General features: G+C 48.1%; 1 long non-coding RNA gene across 2 annotated transcripts in view; it reads right to left on the bottom strand.

Annotated features, from left to right (window-relative positions):
• Window positions 1-1,365: 1,365 nt before the first annotated feature.
• LOC116539407 overlaps window positions 1,366-21,116 on the bottom strand; it is a 30,629-nt gene continuing 10,878 nt past the window's right edge. The window contains exons 2-4 of one of the 2 annotated variants that reach the window (XR_004264031.1): window positions 4,361-4,593; window positions 2,811-2,931; window positions 1,366-1,921 (exon numbers count right to left, since the gene is read on the bottom strand). This is a non-coding gene — a long non-coding RNA (uncharacterized LOC116539407). Of the gene's footprint in view, window positions 1,922-2,728; window positions 2,932-4,360; window positions 4,594-21,116 lie in introns of those variants that run through there. The other variant, XR_004264030.1, reaches the window with a different exon arrangement.

Genomic DNA, 21,116 nt, shown 5'->3' with positions numbered 1-21,116 from the left:
CGTCTCCAGTTGTTTGCCCTCACAAGTCAGCTGACCTTGTCTTCCAGAGCATGTGCGCAGAGTTGACCTCAGAGCCAAAGCGCATCCGGCCTGAGCTAGGGAAGGATTCAGGGTGGAAATCCAGAGCTGGGGGCTGAGGGGGGGATCTCAGGCAGGGTGGCCGGAGGCTGGGGTCACGGGGTCAGGGCATCTTGTGCTTCCCTCGACGATGCCCATCTGCTTTTCAAGGCCGGGTGTTGGGGGGATGCCGCTTCACACCCCCACCGCTGCATAAACAACACAGCATTCCACACTGTGAGCAGACCAAACCCTCCCTTCTTCAGTGAGTAGACTGAGGCTGTGGGGAGGCAAAGGGCCCAAGATGCCAGAGTCAGGGGCGAAAGGAGCCAGGACTCAAGCCCAGGGCTATGGATGTTGCAGTTATCTACTACTGTGACAAACAACCCCCGTGCTTAGGAGCTTGATTTTGCTCGTGAATCCACAGTTCAGGCAGGGCTTAGAGGGGAAGGCTCATCCCTGCTCTGTGTGGTGTCAGCTGGGACAGCTTGGCTGGGGCCTGGAGGGTCCATTTCTAAGATGGTGCCCTCATGGCAAGTTGGGGCTGGCTGTCGGGGGAGTGGGGTGGGGGATGAGGGTCTTGGTTTCATTGCACTCATCCTCCTCACAGGCTGCTTGGCCTTCCTCAGGACCTCTCTGGGTTCTGAGAGCAGGCGTCCAGAAGCTGGCATGGTGGTTCTTCTGCCGTACTCCATTGGTCAAGCAACCACAGGCTGTAGATTGCAGGGGAAGGAGGGGTCGGGTTGCCCTGAACTGTCATTCCCAGGCGGCCTTGGTGGCCAGAATGAGGAGTGACCACCAGGTAAATCATCTGGTTTACTGCACCTTTGCCTCTTGATGGAAGGAGCATCAAAGAATTTGGGGGTCACGTTTTAAAGCTGCTGCACCTAACTTCTGCAGCATGCCTGCAGTAATGTAAGGTTCCAGATGCTGTGACAGGCAGAGGGTGAATGAGTAGCAGTGGCTGCTGAAGACCACCCATGCCATGCATGACTCCGGGCATCCAGAAGCACCCAGACCAACAAGGACCTACAGAGTCCTGGCTCCAGAGCCAAATCCATCAATGTGCTTTATTTGCCTGAAAGGAGAGGTTTTTATGTAAAAATAATTATCAGCTCTATCCGTCCATTCTTGCATTGCTATGAGACTGAGTAATTTATAAAGAAAAGAGGTTTAATAGGCTCACAGTGCCAAAGGCTGTATAGGAAGCATGGCAGCAGCTGCTTCTGGAGGGGGCGTCCTCAGAGAGCTTACAGTCATGGCGGAAGGCGAAGGGGGAATGAGGCACTTCACATGAGAACTCTATCACAAAAACAGTACCAAAGGGGGAAATCCGCCCCATGATCAATCACCTCCCACAATGTGGATTACAATTTGACATGAGATTTGAGTGGGGACACAGATCCAAACCATGTCATCAGCGTCTTCAAACCAGTAGAAGATTTGGCAATACTGAACTGTCGTTCCCAGATGGCCTTGCTGGCCAGAATGAGGAACGATCACCGGGTAAATCCTCTGGTTTACTGCAGTCCCCAGCATTCTGAACCGGCCACTGTGGGCCCTCAGGTTGGCAAACCCTAGGTCACGAATTCTAAGACATTAGAAAGGCATTGGAGAATAATCATTCCCCAGTGGTTTTTAGTGAACAGAGTTTGGAGATTATAGCTGGCAGACAAATGCGTGGTGCTGATACGAAGCCCTCAGATGTTCAGCATTTGGGAAGAACAATCCCAGAAGGCTTTCCAGAGGAGGTGACATCTCAGTAAAGTCTTAAAAGATGTGGAGGACTTTGGGAGGCCAAGGCAGGAGGATCACTTGAACCCAGGAGTTTGAGACCAGCCTGAGCAACACAGGGAGACAGCATCTATACAAAAAAATATTAAAATTAGATGGATGTGGTGGTGTGTGCCTATGGTCTCAGCTCTCGGGGAAGGGGGCTGAGGTAGTGTTACTGCAGGTAGCTAGTCAGACGTGAGCAGGGCAGGAGAGGGCCCCGCCTCCAACCAGGAATGTGAGGCCACCATCAGGTGATGGTCAGGTGATTGTTAACTGTCCCTCTAAAATAATGATAATTGGTTGCAGCCAGAAGGAAAGCCCGTCTCCCAATAGACAGAAACATCTGAAGCTGGTGATCAGCCACGTCCTGATAAGATCTTAGGAGCTGGGCAAGTGGCCTCAGGCATGTGCATTAAGAGGACAATGATGGAGTTTAATAGGTATACGACCTTCCTCTAGAAATGCTAGACTGATAAGAGAAGAATACCTCCAGTGAGCGTCTGCACAGCTCCAGTAAACACACTGTGCGTGCAGCCCCGCCCAAGTGCTGGCAGGCCACTGCACAGGTGGACAGCCTCCCAAAGGGAATAATCAGGGGAGGAGGGACACAACCCCCCAAAAGCACTCCAATATATAAAACCCCATCAAAGGTCAAAACCGCACACCTGCACCTCTCAAGTCGCCTGCCTGGCCTCTCTTGAGACTACTTTACTTCGTTTCGTTCCTGCTCTAAAACTTTCCTCAGTCTCTCACTTTGCCTTATGTACTTTGCTCAGACTCCTTCTGAGGGCAAGAATTGAGGTTGCTGCAGAGCCAGATGGATTCACCAAAGCTAACGGTGGGAGGATCACTTGAGCCCAGGAGGGCAAGGCTGCAGTGAACCATGATCGCAGCACTGCACTCCAGCCTGGGTGAGAGTGTGACCCTGTCTCAAAAGAAAAGAAAGAAAGGTGGGAAGGAGTTGTAAACATTCAGACCTCCAGAAGTGAATGAGTTTGGTCTCTAGTTGGACATCTGATGTTGAGGTAAGAAAAGAAGCAGAGGCAAGTTTTCTCTGGAGAGCTCTCTCTGCAACCCCAAATCCAATCTCTGCAATCCCTAGTGGAAATAAAATGCAAAAATGGAGGCATTTCATCCAAAGATGTCATGATATTGTCTTCATTGATGACCATCCTGCCTCAAATGTCACCATCAGCACCACCGTGTAGATTGCAATGTTCCATAGAAAGCACTTATTACTTGATGGGGGAGGGTGGTCATTTGTTCATATAAATCACTCATTTGCCCATCAATTTGAGACTGTGGATTCATTAGCCACCAGATTAGCTAGCATAGAGAAGGAGCACCGGGAAGGAGATGGGGGCGTGAGTGTTGCCAACAAGCAGAGAACTGTTCCGGGTGGTGCTCTCTACTGGGAGCAGAATGCACAGTGGGAGCCCTGAGCACGCTGGGGTGGAGGGTCAGACAGGAGGCAGGAGGAAGAAGGCAGGAGCCTTGGAGGCCACCATTCTGTAGGACCTCAATCACTCTTTTCCAACCGTAATTTCCTCTTCCACCAACCTCAATGTGGAGTGGAAGTTCTGGAAGTCTAGGATTCCATAAGTCTAATCTTCCAAAATACCATGATCCCAAGCTCTTATGGATTCTCCAAGTTGCAAGATCATTTTCGTAAGTATTGAGATAAAGACAATAAAGTGACCAGGCGCTGTGGCTCATGCCTGTAATCCCAGCACTTTTGGAAGCTGAGGAGAGCGGATCACGACATCAGGAGTTCGAGACCAGCCAGGCCAACATGGTGAAACCCCATCTCTACTAAAAAGACAAAAATTAGTTGGGCGTGGTGGCAGGCATCTGTAATCCCAGCTACTTGGAAGGCTGAGGCAGGAGAATAACTTAAACCCAGGAGGCGGAGGTTGCAGTGAGCCGAGACTGCACCATTTCATTCCAGCCTGGGCAACAGAGCGAGACTCTGTCAAAAAAAAAAAAAGAAAGAAAAAAGAAAAAAAAAGGTGATACAGTATTGATTAAGATGGCATTATCTTTGAAAATGCCATCAAGATACTGAGGTTCTAAGGTTCTGCTTCTAGGTGTGACCTCCTCCGGGGTCTAAGTTTTAAAATTCAGTCATTCCAAGATTTGATGAAGCCATCATAGTTTCCCATCTAGGCTGAGCTGGAAGCCAGCAATCTGCAGTGAACACAGTGATTTATCCGTGTGCTACTTGTACTGCTAGTTTTCTTTACATTTAAAATTTTAATTTAAATTTTTTTCTTTGGACTGAATCTCATTCTAAATAATAGTAGTAAATGAAATTGTGTGTCTGAAAGACAAATTATGTTTTTCTAAAAACCTACCAAATAAGCTCTGGTAGCGTGGCCCCTGGCACCTCGAGCCCTCTCAGGCATCGTCGGCACCTGGGACACCACATTTCAGAAGCCATTGCCAAAAGCGCCAGTCCCCCAACCCCCGACCAATTTCTGCAGGGAAGAGCAAAGACATCCGTTTACAAGTGGGCCGCAGGTCACACCTAGGGCAGGAATTCTTTGGGCACTGAGAATGTGAAGTCCACCCACGGGTCTCCGGGGATGGTCGTGCCGTGCGGGTGCAGGCCGGAGTCTGGAGGTCGGGCGTCCTGCTGAGTGGTCTCCTGTGGACTGGAGCCAACGGGGACCCTATGCAACACCGCCATCTAGTGGCCACAGTGCAAGGCACCGAGGGCAGGAGCATGGAGACAGCTTGCAGGTCCTGAAATTGGGAAAGCTGGAGAAAACATAAAGGGACTAATGACTGAGAAACAAATAATTCGATAAAAATAAAATAAAATGTACTATGGAGTCAAGTCCTAAATGGGCGGTACAGAAACAACTTATGTGTCCACTATGGGGGATTGGTTAAAAAATTACGGGATATCATCTTAGGGAATAGTGTGCTGGCATTGCCATGAGGGCCATGAGTGCCAGGCTGACATGGAAGGATGCTCAGTTGAGTGGGGAAAAGAGGAGGAAGCAGAGTGTCACCATGCAACTTATGCAAAATGTAAGTATAGATTCCCATTTTGGGCACACATCGAGAGAGAATGTCCCCTACTCACCATCTTCCCCATGGCAGTAAATGCACCCCATTCACACGACTGCTCAAGCCAGAAACCCAGAAATCACTCAACCTCATGTCCCCACCCTGACTGTCACACCAGAGCATCGGCAAGTCTGTCATTTCTGTCTCTGAAACCCACCCGCTTCTATTCCTCGGCACGACCACCGCCGTCGGCCCAACCAGCTTCATCTCTGGCCTGGGTGACCGGAGGGGCCTCCAACCTTGCCCCTCTGCATTTTCCAGCGTGCAGCACAGGGAACGGCTGCAGCGCCAGTTGGATCATGCTGCTTCCCCGCTTAACTTCCTCCTGTGGTTTCCTGGCTCACTAGATTAAAAGCCCCCTCAAGCCAACCTTGCCCCAAACCCTTGACCCCTTCTATTTCTATTCCTGCTCACTGGGCTCCTTCAGCTCCTCAAAGCTTTTGAGCTTTTTCCAATCCTAATCTTCCCACCCCATGCTGGTTCCTGGCGCTGAGACACTCCTGGCCCCGCCCCTCCCCTGCCAATTTCTACTCAAACCTGGGCACAGTGTCCCCTCCCCAGAGAAGGCTCTGTGGATGATAGAGGATTTCATCTTTGTGTCTTCTGATTTGTTTGGGGAACAAATATTATTTTGATAGGATCAAAAAAATCAGATAACTTTAATTTTAAAATAAAATCAAATGTCTAGACCATTGGTACATGGTGAGTTCAGAGCAGCGGGGGGCTCAAAGGCCAGGGAAGCCTTCCTAAGGCGGCAGGGCTTGAAGAAAAGGAAGCATTGAGCCCAGGAAGGCCAAGAGAATTCCAGAAAGGGAAATTTGAACAAATGCATAGAGGTGGCAGGGAAGCTAGAAGAGGACACGCCTGCTGATTTTGCTTGTTTAACACCCTTAATTCTGGTTGTAACACCTGTTGTTTTTCCTCTGAGGATGCACATTTCCCACATCCTCAGATCATGTGTTTCCAGTGGGGCTGATTCTCATTACGGGTGTGTGAATTCAGCTGGGCCAGTGAGAGCCTTTCCTGAGACTGCTGCTTCACCTATTGAAAAAAGTGTTGTCTTTTCAACAGTTGTCAAGTTGGAAGGATGCAAGCCCAATCTGTCACCACAAAGGGAGATAATAAAGCTCATACAAGAGAAAACAGAGTCACAGATGGAGACAGTCACATTCTTGGTGACAATGTTTGAGCACCTGGAACCAGCCCCACCTGAGGCCATTTCCCCCTCGGCTTTTTAGATCTGTGAACCAATAAATCCTGGCTTTAGGAGTTGGGCTAGTAATTATAAGTGCTCATCATTTATAATCCAAAGATTCCTAAGTTCCACACAAGCTGGCTGGAACAGAGGCTTGCTGTGGAAGGCAGTGAGGGAGGCTGAGCAGACACGGCAGAAACAAAAAATGTCATGGCCATTCTTTGGAGGCAAGGCCTTAATCTCAGTAGACTGAGGCATCTAGTGTGGGAACTGGAGAGTCTGAATCTCTGAGCCAAGACAGGAATCTGAAACAACGATAGGCCCTCTCCCTTGACTGCCCACAAGCCACATTCTCTCTTCATTGACCCAAAAATCCTTTGAAAGGAGACCCAGGGACAGAAATGGCCTGGAGCAGCTTCTGTTCTTGGCTTCTTGGAGCTCTGGAAGGAAACCGTCGAAGTCTTCCCAGACCGCACTGGGAAGGCCAAGAATTCACAAGACAACTGGGCAGGGGAAGAGACGGGTGAGGGTGGAGACCACTCGGGGCATTTTCCACTGCTCTTGCTCTGTTTGTTCATGGTCAGTCCGACTGCTCCCAAGGGCCCTGGTCTCTGGTGGGGGTGGGGAGGGAGTGCTGTGGGGCTGGTGGAGGAAAGGGACACAGGCCTGGGCTCTAGCCCAGAGTCGGGGCCCTCCTAGGAGTGCAGGATGGTGTGATATGTGGAGATGCCCCAGGGCCCTGGAGGGGCAGTACCTGTGTCCTCTGCCCTCCCGTCATGCCTAGTGCAGTGCCTGCCACAGGGTTATATGCATGGCACTAGTTTCTCTTCTATTCTAAACAGATCCCAAGTCCTTGCTGGGAGTGAGTAGAAGAGGAGGTCATGAGGACCAAGGTGTGTGATCATGTCAGTGTTGCTGATTTGTGCCTTTGGGGCTATCTCCTGCTCTGGCCTCCTGTGACCGTCTCACCCAGTCTCCATGAGGGCAGAACTCCCTGTGAAACCTCTGGCCTGACACCAGCCGCAGACCACTTCCCAGCTTTTGAGAGCTGTAGCTGCAGATGTGAACTAAAATCAGTACATATGGGCAAAGATTCGTTAAAATTTAATACTTATTCATGCATTAAAAAAAATACTCTCAACGAAAGAGGCACGGAGGAAAACTTAGTCTGATAAAGGGTTTCCATCAAAGACACGTGTATGCGGGCACACACACATACACAGAGCTAACATCATCATTAATAGTAAAATACTGAATGCTTTTCTCCTAAGGATAAGAGCAAGAAATGGATGTCCGCCACTATCATTTCTACTCAACATGTACAGTAGAGCCCAGTTGTTTCAATGAGGCAGAAATAAAGATAAAAATAATAAAGATTGAAATGAAACATACAAACTCATCATTTCAGATGATAATATGGCATATGGAAAAAAATCCAAAATCCAATAATAACCTATTAGAATTAATGAGTAAGTTTAGCAAGGTTATAATCAATATACAAAAATTAGTTGAGTTTCTATGTGCTAGCAACAATTAACAAATGAAAATTTGGATGTGCTATTTATAATAATACCAAAATAATCATCAAATACTTATTAGTAAGTCTAATGAAAGAAGCACAAGACCTCTATGATGATATAAAACATTGCAGAGAAGTTAAAGAAGACCTAAATAAATTGAGGACTGTACACTGTTTGTTGTTTGACCAGCTTAATATTATTATGATATTAAGTTGCCAAATTGATCTGTATGTTTCATACAAACCCATTCCAGCAGGTATTTACAAGAAAACTGGCAGGCTGCTTTTAAAATTTATATGGAAATTCCAAGGACCTAGAATGGGTAAACTGATCTTACAAGAGTACAAAGCTGGATGACTTACTGGACTGGGTGTCAAGGGTTTTCCTAAATCCAGGGTAAGAAGACAGTGTGGCATAATGTAATCCTAGTCAAGTGGACCAACAGAACAGAGTAGGGAGCCCAGGAACAAACCCACATGTGTTCAATCCCTGGATTCACAATAAAGATGCATAATTCAGTAAGGGAAGGTGATATTTAATAAATGGTATTAGTTCAATTGGACAGTCATATGGAGGAAAGATGGACCTACCTCATATCATACCCCCAAATTAATTTGAGATCCATCATAGACCTAAAGTAAAACAAAAAAAATCTTCTAGAAAATAAAATACAAGAATATCTTCATGACCCTGGGGCAGACAAAAATTCCTTAACCAAACAGGTTGAGAGATGTTTGAAATACACTTAAGAAAAAGAACTCATATCTAGAACATATAAGGAGCTTTCATAAATTAATAAGAAAAAGACAGGCCAGGCACAGTGGCTCATGTCTGTAATCACAGCACTTTGGGAAGCCGAGGCAGGAGGATCCGTTGTGCTCAGGAGCTTGAGGCCAGCCTGGGCAACACAGTGAGACCATATCTCTACTAAAATTAAAAAAAAAAAAAAGCTGGGTGTGATAGCGGCGCCTGTGCTCCCAGCTACTTGTGAGGCTGAGGTGGGAGGATTGCTTGAGCCCTGGAGATCCAGACTGCAGTGAGCCGTGATCACACCACTGCACTCCAGCCTTAGTGACAGAGTGAGACCCTGTCTCTAAAAAAGAAGAAGACAGACATCCCAGTTTTTAAAATGGATAAAAAGCTGTGAAGAGAGACTGCATAACAGAGCACATCTAAATGGCCAATTATCATATAAGCATTATTAGTCTTCTTGGAAATGCAGATTAAAGTCACAAGAAGATACCATCACACTCCCCACTAAAATGGCTAGCAGGTGTGGTACACTGACAGTTATACTGCCGTCAGCAGGTGGCCTGCAGCTGTCGGTTCCTCCAAGGTCTGCCTTTGCTAGGAGAGCCACCCCGCCCTAGGCCATGGCCCTCCTGGGGCAACCCAGGTCAGGTGGCTGAGTGCAGCAGGGCTGAGAGGTCAGCCTTTTGTTTCCACTGGATGTGGGTCCCGCTGCTGGGCAGTTCTCATGCCAGCTCCCTGCTGGGTTGACTGGGACTTTGTCTGACCTGCACCACAACTCAGCTCCTCCCTCCGCCCCATCTTGTTTCTCCCTTTTCTCTTCACAGGTGTGGATCCCCAATCACTATCTCCAGACCCAAACTCCATGGCCCCATCTGCTCCTGGAGAAACCAACCTGCACAGTGCGGGTGTGGGTGTGGAAGCCTCAACTGTTGCTGTGTGGATCATCACTTAATACCACTTCAGAAAACTTTTGGCAGCATTATATTACATATTATTATTCTAAGACTAAACTAAATCTGCATAGACCCTAAGACCCAGCACATTCTTGTCTAGGTAGATGCCCAACTGAAATCAGTGCTTATGTTCTCAGAAGTCCTGTTCACAGAAGCTTGATGCATGATAGCCACAACTGGCAACAGACCAAATGTCCATCACCAGGAGAATGGATAGACATGGAAGGGTCAGTTCATGTGATGCAATGCTACAGCACATCAAAAGGAAAAAGGCTGCTGCTATACACAGCATGGATTCAGTGCACAGGTTTTATGCTGAACAGAGGAAGCCGGGCACAGAAGAGTGCACACATCCTGCGTGCATACTCACAGTACACACAACCTGTGTGGCTCCATTTATATGGAGACAAAAACCAGGCACAAATAATCTGTAATGATAGGAGTCTGGAGGATGGAGAAATTGGGCTGGAGGGAGCTTGCTGGGGAGCTGCAGGTGTCCAACAGATTGATTGATCCTGGGGGTGGTGGTGTGCATATATACACAAGCAAAAGTTAATCAAGCTCTACAGTTAAGATGCGTGCACTTTGCTGAATGTTACACCTTGATAAAAAAAAAAAAAGTTAAGAAATAAAAGAAGCCTTCACAATGACCCATGTTTATTCAGAACTTACTACATTTCAGGGCCAGTGATTTCATGCAGCAGATCATTCCATGCACACACATGCCCACCCCCCAACACACAACAAATACATCCTCAACACATATACACACCCCAACACTTACATACTCCAATACATATACACACCCCAAGACACACACCCTCAAAACACATACACTCCCTAACACACACATACTCCAACACACACACCCCCAACACACACATACCCCAAAACATACACACCTCAACATACACGTACTCCAGCACACTCACCCCAATATGCATATAACCAACACACACACCCAATGCACACTCCAACACATACATCCCGACACACACACCAACAAACACATACTCCAATATATATATGCCCCAATACATACATACCCCAACACACACACATAGCAACACATGCATATTCCAACACACACATACACCAACACATACATACTCCAACACACACATACTCCAATACACACACCTCAATACAAATATGCCCCAAGACACACACCCCAACACGCACATCCCAAAACGCACATTTTGACACACACATACTCTAATACACACACCAATATGCACACACCCCAACACACACACACTCTCCCCTACACCAACACACACACAACAACACACACATACCCCAATACATACCTCAAAACATATACCCCCCAACACACACACACACACCCAACACACACCCCCAGCACACACATAGCTCAATACACAGCCCACTGCACTCATACACAGACACACACACACACACACACACACACACACACACTCTCTCTCTCTCTCTCTCTCTCTCTCACACAGCCCCAGCTTTGAGGCACAGCTAAAAGCTGAGCCTAGGGAGAAATAAGAACCTTAGGTGCAGTCGTGTGGTCTAAACTCTGTGATCCAGTTGTCTGTCCTTAAAATGGAAGTGATACTGGTTCCCACCTCCCAGAGATGTAATCACCCACAACATATTAGGGATGCAAGACATTAGGCACAGGGCCAGGTGCACTCAAAGCTCTCAGAATGTAAGGACTGGCTATTGCAGGCCCTGCTGAGGGAGGGCAGGCCCGAGGAACACAGGGTGTTGTGAGGAACACAGGCAAGCAAATTACATGTGTGGGACCTGGGAAGGTTGGGGCAGATATTGGTATAAATCTTTGCATCACCTATTTCAGGTTGCAAATTCCATAAGAGCTAGTTCCTTCTGCAGCTTGGGAGCGTTGATTACGCTCACTCCACCTATAGAGAAACCAAGGCTTACATTGTTGGGGAGCAGGGGGAGATATGAATGATTACATATCAGTTCTTAGCCTTGGTTTTTGAAACACAAAGAAAATTGTGATTTCTTTCAGAGGACTGGCAGGTTTGGAGCTCACAGAAGCCATGGATCACCAGATGGGAAGAGGCACAGCCAGACGAGGAATCTGGGGCACAGAGATGCCAAAGTGAGTGGCTCCAGGTCACACGGCAACTTAGTGGTGCGGCCAGAATCTGCTCAAAAATAAGATTTTAATTCTACACCCAAGATCACTTGTTGAAACAACGTGGAATAAGGCGAGGTGGGAGAAGTGAAAAGTATCTCTGCTTTCTCTCCAGTTCCTCAAAGACCAGTCTCCCTGTTGACTAAAACGCCCACGCAGCTCCCATCAGAACAGAAACCCAGCCAGCCGCCTATCTTGCTGGAGGGCTGTCGAAGATGCAAACGGGAACCACATGCAAGACATCCTCCAGCCACACTCACAGCATTCCAGCCAGAGGGACTGGAGGAGAACTCAGACCTCCTTAGCATCACCCTCGGGACACAGGCAAACACATTCCCAAAGATCTAAGGCCTCAGACCAGGCCATCTGGGAAGAAAAAGATGGAAAGTCCCCAATCTCAGGGCTGGGCTGTCAGGCAGACAACAGCCCACGGTGGGTAAGCACCCTGCAGACTCCGGAAAGCCCGGCCTTCCTGGACACGAAACGGAGACATGACCAGCACGTGCTTAGGGTTGTCTTCAGATGAAACTCTCTTGGCAGTGGATGAGAGAAGTCCTAGCAGAAGCTGGACCTGCTGCCATCCCTCAAATTTCACACTGGGCTTCTTTTGTGGTAATTGGTAGTTAATCCACTCAGCTGGGACCCTGCGCCTTCCGGCTGTCTGGAAGGCAGGCAGAGGAGGATTTGGGTTCTGGCTACTCAGCCAGAGTCCAGTGACCACTGGAAAATTGTGCAACAGACATACCACGCCTGCCCAGGTCTTTCCAACATACCAGCCCCAAGGCCTTCCCACAGCCTTCCTTCACCCACCCTCCACCTCTTGGCTGAGTGAGCCCTGCCTTCTAATGCCTGTGGTTCTACTGTGTGACCAGTCTTCCTATTTAGGGCCCACCCTGCTTCGCCCAGCACACAAGACGCCTCCACTATTTTCCAACCTGGGCATCTTGCTCCCACCCCACCCCCTCTGTTGCCCCCACCAGTTTCTCCCCAGCCCCACAACCAGGACCTAGCAGGGAGGCCCAGGGGCTGGGGCCATTGTCCGAAGCACATCTGAAGGTTGTGAGCACCTGGCAGTGCCCTTGAGTGCTTCATGGTAGGGATGATGAACTAACTGCTCAGCTCAGCTATCTGACCTTCACCTGCTGGAGGATGCAGGTGGGTGGCAGCAGCTTCCCACCCTCCAGATACTCCTAGTCCTTGAGGTGAGGCTGACGCACAAGAAAGAAATGACCACGCAGCACTGGGGACACAGTTCAGGCTGCATGAGAAAGAGGGCCTCCCTCAAGTCCGCATAAGGTAATCAGGTCTGCATTGGAAGCAAGTATAGTTCGGGGTCGTGGAGACTCAGGGACAGCCTTGGAACTCAGGCGGCCTTATGGGATGTGGAAGTCAGGGCTGAAAACCGAGCAAAATGCAAAATGGTTGCCTCGCTGGGGCCACACATGGCAATCTGCCTCTCTCTGTCTGTGTCTCTGTCTACCTCTCAGTCTCTTCCTTCGTCCGTCACTCTTGGGCTCTCTGCCCTTCTCTCCATCTCTCTCTTAGTCTTCCTTTGTCTCTCTCTTTCCCCTTTTCCGCCCGTCGTCTTTCTTCTCTCTCTGTGTCTGCTTTGCCTTCTGGCCACTGCCGGGCTTCCTCTGCTTTCACTCGGCTTCTGCTCCCCATGACTCTGCCTGGCCAGCATCCAGTGCTTAGCTCTGTGAATTCCTGTCCTGGCCCCTCTGGTCACAGCACACTGCCCCCAAAGAGGCCCAGAGAAGTGAGGCTGCAGAGTAGCTGTACTCTACCTCAGAATCCTAAAGGCAAAGGAATTAGAAGAAGCTCAGAGAATCTAGTGCAGCTAAAAAACAATTAAGATGTAATTTACATACAGTAAAATGCCTACATCTTAAATGGACAGGTTGATGGCTTTTACACATGTCTACATGCATCTAATGCCACCCACATCAAGACATGCCACATCTCCAGCTCCTCCAAAAATTCCTCTTTCCCCTATCCAGTCAATTCCTGCCTTCCCAGAGGCAGCCACTGGTCTGAATCTTTTCACTATAGTTGTGAAATTCCTTTTGCAAAATTTTGTCAGTAAGAGAAATCTGACATAATTGACTCCATCTTGTTTCTAACCTCCAAGCTGTCCTTGGTCAATCCTGGTGTGGACCAAGCTAACCTTGGGAGGAAGGTTTAACCTTTTTTATAGTTTAAACTTATGGCAAGGATGATGATAACCTAGCCTAAAATTAAACTGCCTTTGTAAAACTAATGAAAGTCCACAAAGTTAGGGCTGTGAGGGGGGCCTGAATCCTGCTAAAATGTGCATATAGTTAAATGTAACCAGCCACTGTCCCAGAGGTCACAAGATTTGAAACGTCCCCGATTACTCCTGTAGATAACATCACTGTTGCAGACCCTAATACTGACCTTTTGGGATGTCCTTTCAGACTCTTGCCTTTCTCATGACTGGCTGACTCCACCCAGACCTGTGATTCATCCAGTTCTGTGGCCCCCACCCAGAGGCAGACTCAGCACCTGAAGACTGTTTTCTATACTCCTATGATTTCATCCTCAACCAATCAACATTCCCCATTCCCTAGACCCCTGCCCGCCAAACTATCCTTGAAAAAGCCTAACCTCTGAGCCTTTGGGGAGAGTGATTTGAGCAATAACTCTCTTCCACATGGCCGATTTCCTGTCAATGAAATATCTTTACTGCAGTACCATGGTCTCAGTAAATGGATTTCGGCTGTGCAATAGGCAAGAAGAAACTGTTGGGTAATTACAAATTTGCCTAGGGCTGTCCACGGGAGAGAACAGTCATGGGTTCTTAGTTTCTGCTTCTGGTTGGGCCAGGAAAGTCCCTTCCTCATCCCTCTTTTCCACTTATCACTAGAGACAGAAACTAAAAACCACGGCTTCAGACTGCTAAAAGCTTAAAACAAAACAAAACAGAACAGAACAGCAACAGCAACAAAATAAGGTGGGCTGGACAAGCTTAAGCTCACAGACCTTATTTAAGTGAACTCACGCTGGATGTGGGCCTCTGACTCAGGCTGGTGATGCTCAGCATGCTGTATTGTGGTGTGTATCTGCAGTCCCTTAGTCTGCTTGGGCTCTCATAACAAACACCACCGACGGGGGGGCTTAAATGACAGAAATTCATTTCCTCACAGTTCCAGAGGCTGAAGTCCATGATCAAGGTGCCAGCCAATTTGGTTTATTGAGGGCTCTTTTCTTGACTTGCAGACAGTCACCTTCTCACTATGTCTTCACCTGGCCTCTTCTCCTCAGTGTGTGCAGGGAGTGAGGGGAAGGGGTGAGCAGAGGGAGGGAGAGGAATGGGGGAGGAGGGTGCTTTCTGGTGCTTTCTCTATAAGGACACCAATCCTATTGAATTAGAGCTTACTTCACCTTAATTACGACCTCAGTTAACCTTAATTATGTCCTTAGAGGCCCCATCTCCAAAGACAGGCCTGCTGGGGTTAGGGCTTCACATTCACATTCACATTCACATTCTGGAGGGTCAGGAACATTCTGTGCGTAACAAGCAGTTTGTTCCCTTCATGGCTGAGTTGCAGAGTAGTATTCCATTACATGGATGGTTGTATGAATATATCTTGATTGCTTTGTTCCTCACCTGTTGATGGACATGTAGGTTGTTTCCAGTTTGGGGCTATTTATTATGAACGAGGAGAATATTTAAGTAACAATCTTTGTGTGGACCTGGATTAATCAACAAAGGGAATACCCTGGAGCACACCAGTGAAAACTCCACTGGTGGTGAAGGCTTCAGGAATGTCTCCATCCAGAGGCTCCAGACCCCATTCCATTTCTCTGCTATGCTTTCAGCTTTATCTTCGTGTATACATGTGGTTGACCTTATCATCTTCTCTTATAGCTCAGCCTTTCTCCTTTGCTTATACAATCAGCAAACATTTATGGAGCCAGCTCCATGGCAAGCACTGAACTATGAGTAGGAAACAATGGCTGAGTAAGCTCTGTCCTTGCCCTGTTGGTGCAGGTGGTCTAGTGAGAGACATGGACAGATGGACACATAAGCCCATGAGTGCTACACACAAGCCTGCAGCTCCAAGTAAGAAGAAGGAGTCTGTAAGATGAAGGGGAGAGATGTCAGTGACTCGCCTATTTGGGAACTGTGGGGTCAGGCCACAGAGTCTCGTGTTGCTTTCAGCTCTGTGTGTTTCTCTGTTGTGCCTGTCTCCCTGTAGCTGCCCCGATGAAGTCTCCTAGATGTCAGATGTCCACACAGAGGCTATTTGTTTGTTTCTGATCACAGGCTTGTTTGCAAAGCAAGGCTTGTGAAAGCATTCCCGGTTCGTCTAGATGATGAAAACCCCTCAGGAGAATTTCATGTCCTTGGGGTTGGGGAACTCAATGTTCTACCTCGATGTTGCTCTCTCCTTAAGGACCTTCCACACAACTGCCAGGGCTGGTGGAATGGATTATTTATTGGCCTGATTAAATGTGTCCTTAAGCTATAAAACTGGTGCCAGAGTCTTGGGCTACACTTCCAGGGCGAGACTGATTTGTCTTGAGGGAAGAGCTCTAAGAATTGTGGCCTCTTTCTCCTCCCACATGATTTCAGGACTGGGAGATTCTGAATATGCACATGGGTGTTCTGCCCCAAAGGGTTTTTACTCAAGGGAGTCTGTTCATTTTACAACTGTTCCATTTATGCCTGATGCACTCCAGGCATCGGGCCATGACTTGGCCTCTCCCTAGAGGAGCTCAGAGCCTGGGGGGGGGGCGGGGCAGATACCCATGAACCATCACTCATGGATTACATAGGCAAGTATAAACCATTGTGACTGCCACAAAAGACGGACACAGGGATTTTAAGTGGGCATATCAGGGTGACTTGACTTAGATGAAGGGTCCAGTGACATCCCAGCTATGGAGATCTGAAGGATGAGCACAAGAAGGGAGGGGAGGCAATGGAACAGCATGTGCCAAGGCACCAAGGGAAGAGGAATCAGGGCACAGAGAGGAGCTAAGAGGGGCAGGATGGGCTGAACAGAGTGAGAATGGGGAAGAGTGGTTCAAAAGGGTAGAGGGCCAGTCACCCCAGGCCCTGTGGAGTCTAGAGTTTATTCTTAGAGCCCTGGGGAGCCACGGCAGGTGTGAGCAGAAGGCTGGTGTCACTGCTCCCCTCAACCACCACGTAAGACCTCCCACAGGCAGTCTCTTCCTCTGACCCTTTCTCTGCAGGGTCTTTCTAAAGCATCTCTTATCCCATCATTCCCAGCCTTAGAATCTGCCAATAACTCTTCACTGTGGAGGCAAAGTCAAATTTCCTTAGCAGGGGCGTGAGGTCGTAATAGTTGGTCAAGACTTTGAAGAACAAGCAAGTGACTGGGAGTTCGTCGGAAGTCACTGTTTGCTGTCTTTCTTTTCCTTTAAATAGCATAGTGTTAGGAGCTCCTTTAGGACAGAAGAAGTCATGATACAACCTTTTCTTATGTTCCCAACAGAGGCCAAAGCATGGGCACTGTTGTCATCATCATCACCATCATTATCATCTTCATCATGGCTTCCATTAATTAGGCCAAGCATTTTATATGCTGCGTTGGTTAGCTGTTGCTGTGGAACTTAACAGCCTATGATAGTGATTTGTAATCACGACCGTTTATTTTGGTCACAATTTTGTGGATTGGCAGTACAAGTTTGGTTCAGTGGGGCAGTTCTTCTGGTGTTGACTGTCTAACATGTCTGTGGTTAGCTGTGGGCCAGCAGGCTGCCTCTGCTTCTGGGGATTGATTGACTGTTGGCAGGGTCAAGGGGGATGACTGATTAATGTGTCGTCATCCTTCAGGTAAGATTGAGCCTCTTCATAGGGTGGTGGTGAGGTCCCAGAATAAGAAGAGATACTTACTTAAAGTGAGAAGGAATAGTCAGTTGGCCACATCAAGTTACAAGGCCATCGGTATTGAAGGAAGTGAAGAAAGAGACTCTGCCGCTTGACAGGAAGCATGGCAAAGGGGCACGGATATGGCAGGGTGTGAAAAATTGGGTCATTTTTGCAAACAGTCCATTTCACAGGTGTTACCTTACTTCCTCAGAAAGACATAGTCGAAGCTCAGTTTTACAGGTAAAGCAGCTGAGGCACAGAGAAGGAAGGATTTTGCTCAAGGAGCTGCTAATAGTTGAGAACAAACCCTGGTTTGTATGACTCCACAGACAACACGTTCTTAACTCCTGTGAGTTACTGCCCACTCCACTCACAGACGAAGACCTAAGGAGCTCAGCTTCCCAGGAGGCCATTGTCTTTGTCATCATTGCTGTCATTGTCACCATTGTCACATTTATTGAATATCTGTGATGTGCAGATGCTATCAGTGCTTTACGTGCATTAATTCATGTATTATAATTCACCCAATGTCGCTATAAGATGTATATTAATAATTTTCCCGTGTAACATCGGTCAGAGTTAGAAATGTCATGACCATGTCACTCATTTTGATATTCCCTCTATAGCACAATGTCTGGCACATAGGTCGTACCCTCTTACCAAATGTTTGCTGAATGAATGAGGGCAGGAGTAGGGGAGTGAACAAGGCCCAAGGCAAACAAGCATTAGCCCAAAGTCACACAAAGTGGGACCAGACCTCAACATCCCCCACTTCCTTCCCATGAGGCCCCTGGGCAGCCTTTCACCTGGATCTGCTGCTGCTCCACTGCCCCAAAGTGGATGAAAATAGGAAACAAGACTTGGGACGTGCTGCTTTGTCTCCCAGCAGGTGCCTCGAAACCAAACACAGTCCCGGAAATGGAAATCTGAGAATGTTTTACAACCACATAGCACAGTGGAAAGAGCACTGGGCTCAGAGTCTGAAGACCCATGTGTGCCACCCTTGGTTGATCTGTGATCCTGGATGGGTCACTTGGAGAAGACCGGACTTCCCACATCTGAAATCCAGGGCTTCAGATTTTACATCCTGTTGACATCCCAGGACTGTGTCAGAGATGAGAGGAGTTCACAGATGCAAACTCTCCCTGAAGCTTGTACTTAACTCACAGACCTCTCCGGGTTGACTCAGCTCCACTGGATGCACCCCAATGATACCCCCAGCCTCACTTACTTGCTCAGAGGAGCCCAGGCTCCATGCCAGCTCACCTTCTAACTGCTACAGGCTCCATCTCCCACAGGGTGACGTCTGCCACAAGGCCTGGCATCTTACCCTCCATGGAACCACAGCAACTCTAGTGTTCTCATCCAACCCAAGCAGTCATGCAGAAGCTCTGGCTCATCTCACTCTTTCTAGATGCAGATAAAGCACTGTGCCCTGGGATGTAGCATGTGGCTTCCCCAGAAGCTGTCTGAAGGGACCACAACACTTCCAGGGGAGTTAAGGCCCTAGGGTCAGTTTGGACCAGTGAAAGACAGATGATGGAAAATCACCAGAAGATGCCTCTTTCTTCTTCTTCTTCTAGTCCTGGCTCCTCTGGAGATGTTGCATGGCTGAGTGACCTGGTGTGCTTCGCTCTGCAGCTGTGACCAGCTCAATCACGTACCACCCTGTGTTTTCTTTCTCTCCTTTCCCGCTTCACTTCCCATGTTCCTTCATTCTTCCCCCAGCTCACACCCTGGAATGACACACCAGTATCTGAGTTTCGCTGGTGGCTCTGTCAGATAGGCAGCCTAGTCTAAGATAAAGAGAAGAATTTGAGAAAGTTGTCAATTTGCAACCATTCAAAAAATCAGAGGAAGGCTGGCTGTATCTAGTGCCAGCTAGGATATGGAGCAACCGGAATGCTCTCGTATGCTGCTGGTGAGAATGCGAAGTGGAACAGCCACTTTGGAAAATGGGCAGTTTCTTAAAACATTAAACATACACCTACCATATGGCCCAATCTTGCCACTCTGAGGTATTTATCCAAGAGAGGAAAAAATACATATGTCTGCACAAAGACTTGTACGCGAATGTTTATAGCAGCTTTATTTATAATAGCCTCAAACTGGAAACAACTCAGACGTCCCCCAACTGGTGAATATATAGACAAATGGTGGTATATTCATACAATGGAATTTTACTCAGCAATAAAAATGAATAAACTCTGGATACACACGACATGCATGAATCTCAAAATAATTATGCTGAGTGAAAGAGGCCAAAGAAAGTACTGTTTGATTCCATTTGCATAAAATTCTAGAAGATGCAAACAAATCTATAATAACAGAAAGTAGGCCAAGGATTGCTTGGGGACGGGGGTGGAGGAGGGGCGGGTTGCACGCAGGAGGGCACCAGGGGACTTTGGGGGTGATGGAAATGCTCGTCATCTTCATTGTGGTGATGGTCTCAAGGGACCACCTTCATGAAGATGTGAAAAGGGGGGAAACTCACCAGGCCCATAAGTGAACCCAACCAAATCTTTAGGGGAACGATCACTCCAGTGCTATTTAGAGCATTTCAGCGTGCAGAGAAAGGAAAGCTTCCAAATTCCTTTTGTGAAACTAGTATAATTCTGATACAGAAAACCTGGCAAAAAGGGTCCATTAAGGAGGAGTGTGCCGCTCTGCACACACCTGTGGAGTTATTATTGACTCTGTAAATCAGCTACATTGCAGCTGACCCAGTTTCACAATATTTTTCTGTCTTTAGTTTCCAGAAATTTAATTGCATTGTGTGTTCCTGTGGATCTCTTTGGGTGCATTCTGTTTGGGGAAAGCAGCAAACAGGTTTCCCGGATCAGATCAAGAAGTAAGACGAGGCAGGCCAGCCTCAAAGGCTGATCCCAGCGAGAGGGCTTCTCCTAGAGGGGAGCCAAGGCCAGGAGCTTCCTGAGCGTGGGCTCCCTGCCGCCCCTGCCGCCTTTCTCTGCTTGTCCCTCTCGCCCTGACCTACCTGCTGCTCCCCATGCCCATGGCTCCCACCTTGGTTTGTATCTTCACCATCCCTTTTCTTTTCTTTAAAAATCTCTGGCAGTCTCTGAGCCGCCCTCTCCCTGCAATCCATCCTCCATGATGCCAGAAATCCAATTATGTCATATACTAGAATCCAGTCGCTCCTCTGCTCACTTCCTGTTAGGGGCTGAGCTGTGTCTCTTTCTCCACCCCAGAAATTTTTATGTTGAAGTCCTAAACCCCAGTATATCATGACATGCCCATATCTGGAAATAGGGCCTCTAAAGAGATAGTTAAGTTAAAATGAGGCCATTAAGGTGGGCCCTCATCCAATCTGACCGGTGGTCTTATAAGAAGAGGAGATCAGGACACACAGAAACCCCAGGTCTATACATAAACAGAGGAGGGGCTGTGAGCAGGTGGCTACCTGCAAGCCCAGGAGAGAGACCCTGGGAGAACCCAAACTTGCGAACACCTTGATCTTAGACTTCCAGCCTCCAGAATTGTTAGAAAATAAATGTCTGTTCCTTAAGCCCCCTAGTCTGTGTATTTTGTCATGGAAGCTCTAGCGAACTAACACTGTCCCCGTCTCAGACTCTGCTCTCCTGTGGCCCACAGAACAGGTGCAAACTTAGGACTGCACAACCCAGAGCCACAGCCTCCTTCCCTGCAATGCTTCAGCAACGCTGGAAGGACTGCACCAAGTTGTGCATGTCTCTGCATCTCTGCAATGCCGCTCCCTCCGCCTGGGGCAGCCTATCCTCCTTCTTGTCAACAGGCAGAGGCTCTGCTC

The sequence above is a fragment of the Sapajus apella genome, unplaced genomic scaffold (assembly GCF_009761245.1).
Source record: "Sapajus apella isolate SASKATOON/1434 unplaced genomic scaffold, GSC_monkey_1.0 scaffold128, whole genome shotgun sequence".
Classification (NCBI taxonomy): Eukaryota; Metazoa; Chordata; class Mammalia; order Primates; family Cebidae; genus Sapajus; species Sapajus apella.
The sequence above is the reverse complement of the archived record's forward strand: the minus strand, read 5'-3'. Positions and strand labels throughout refer to the sequence as shown.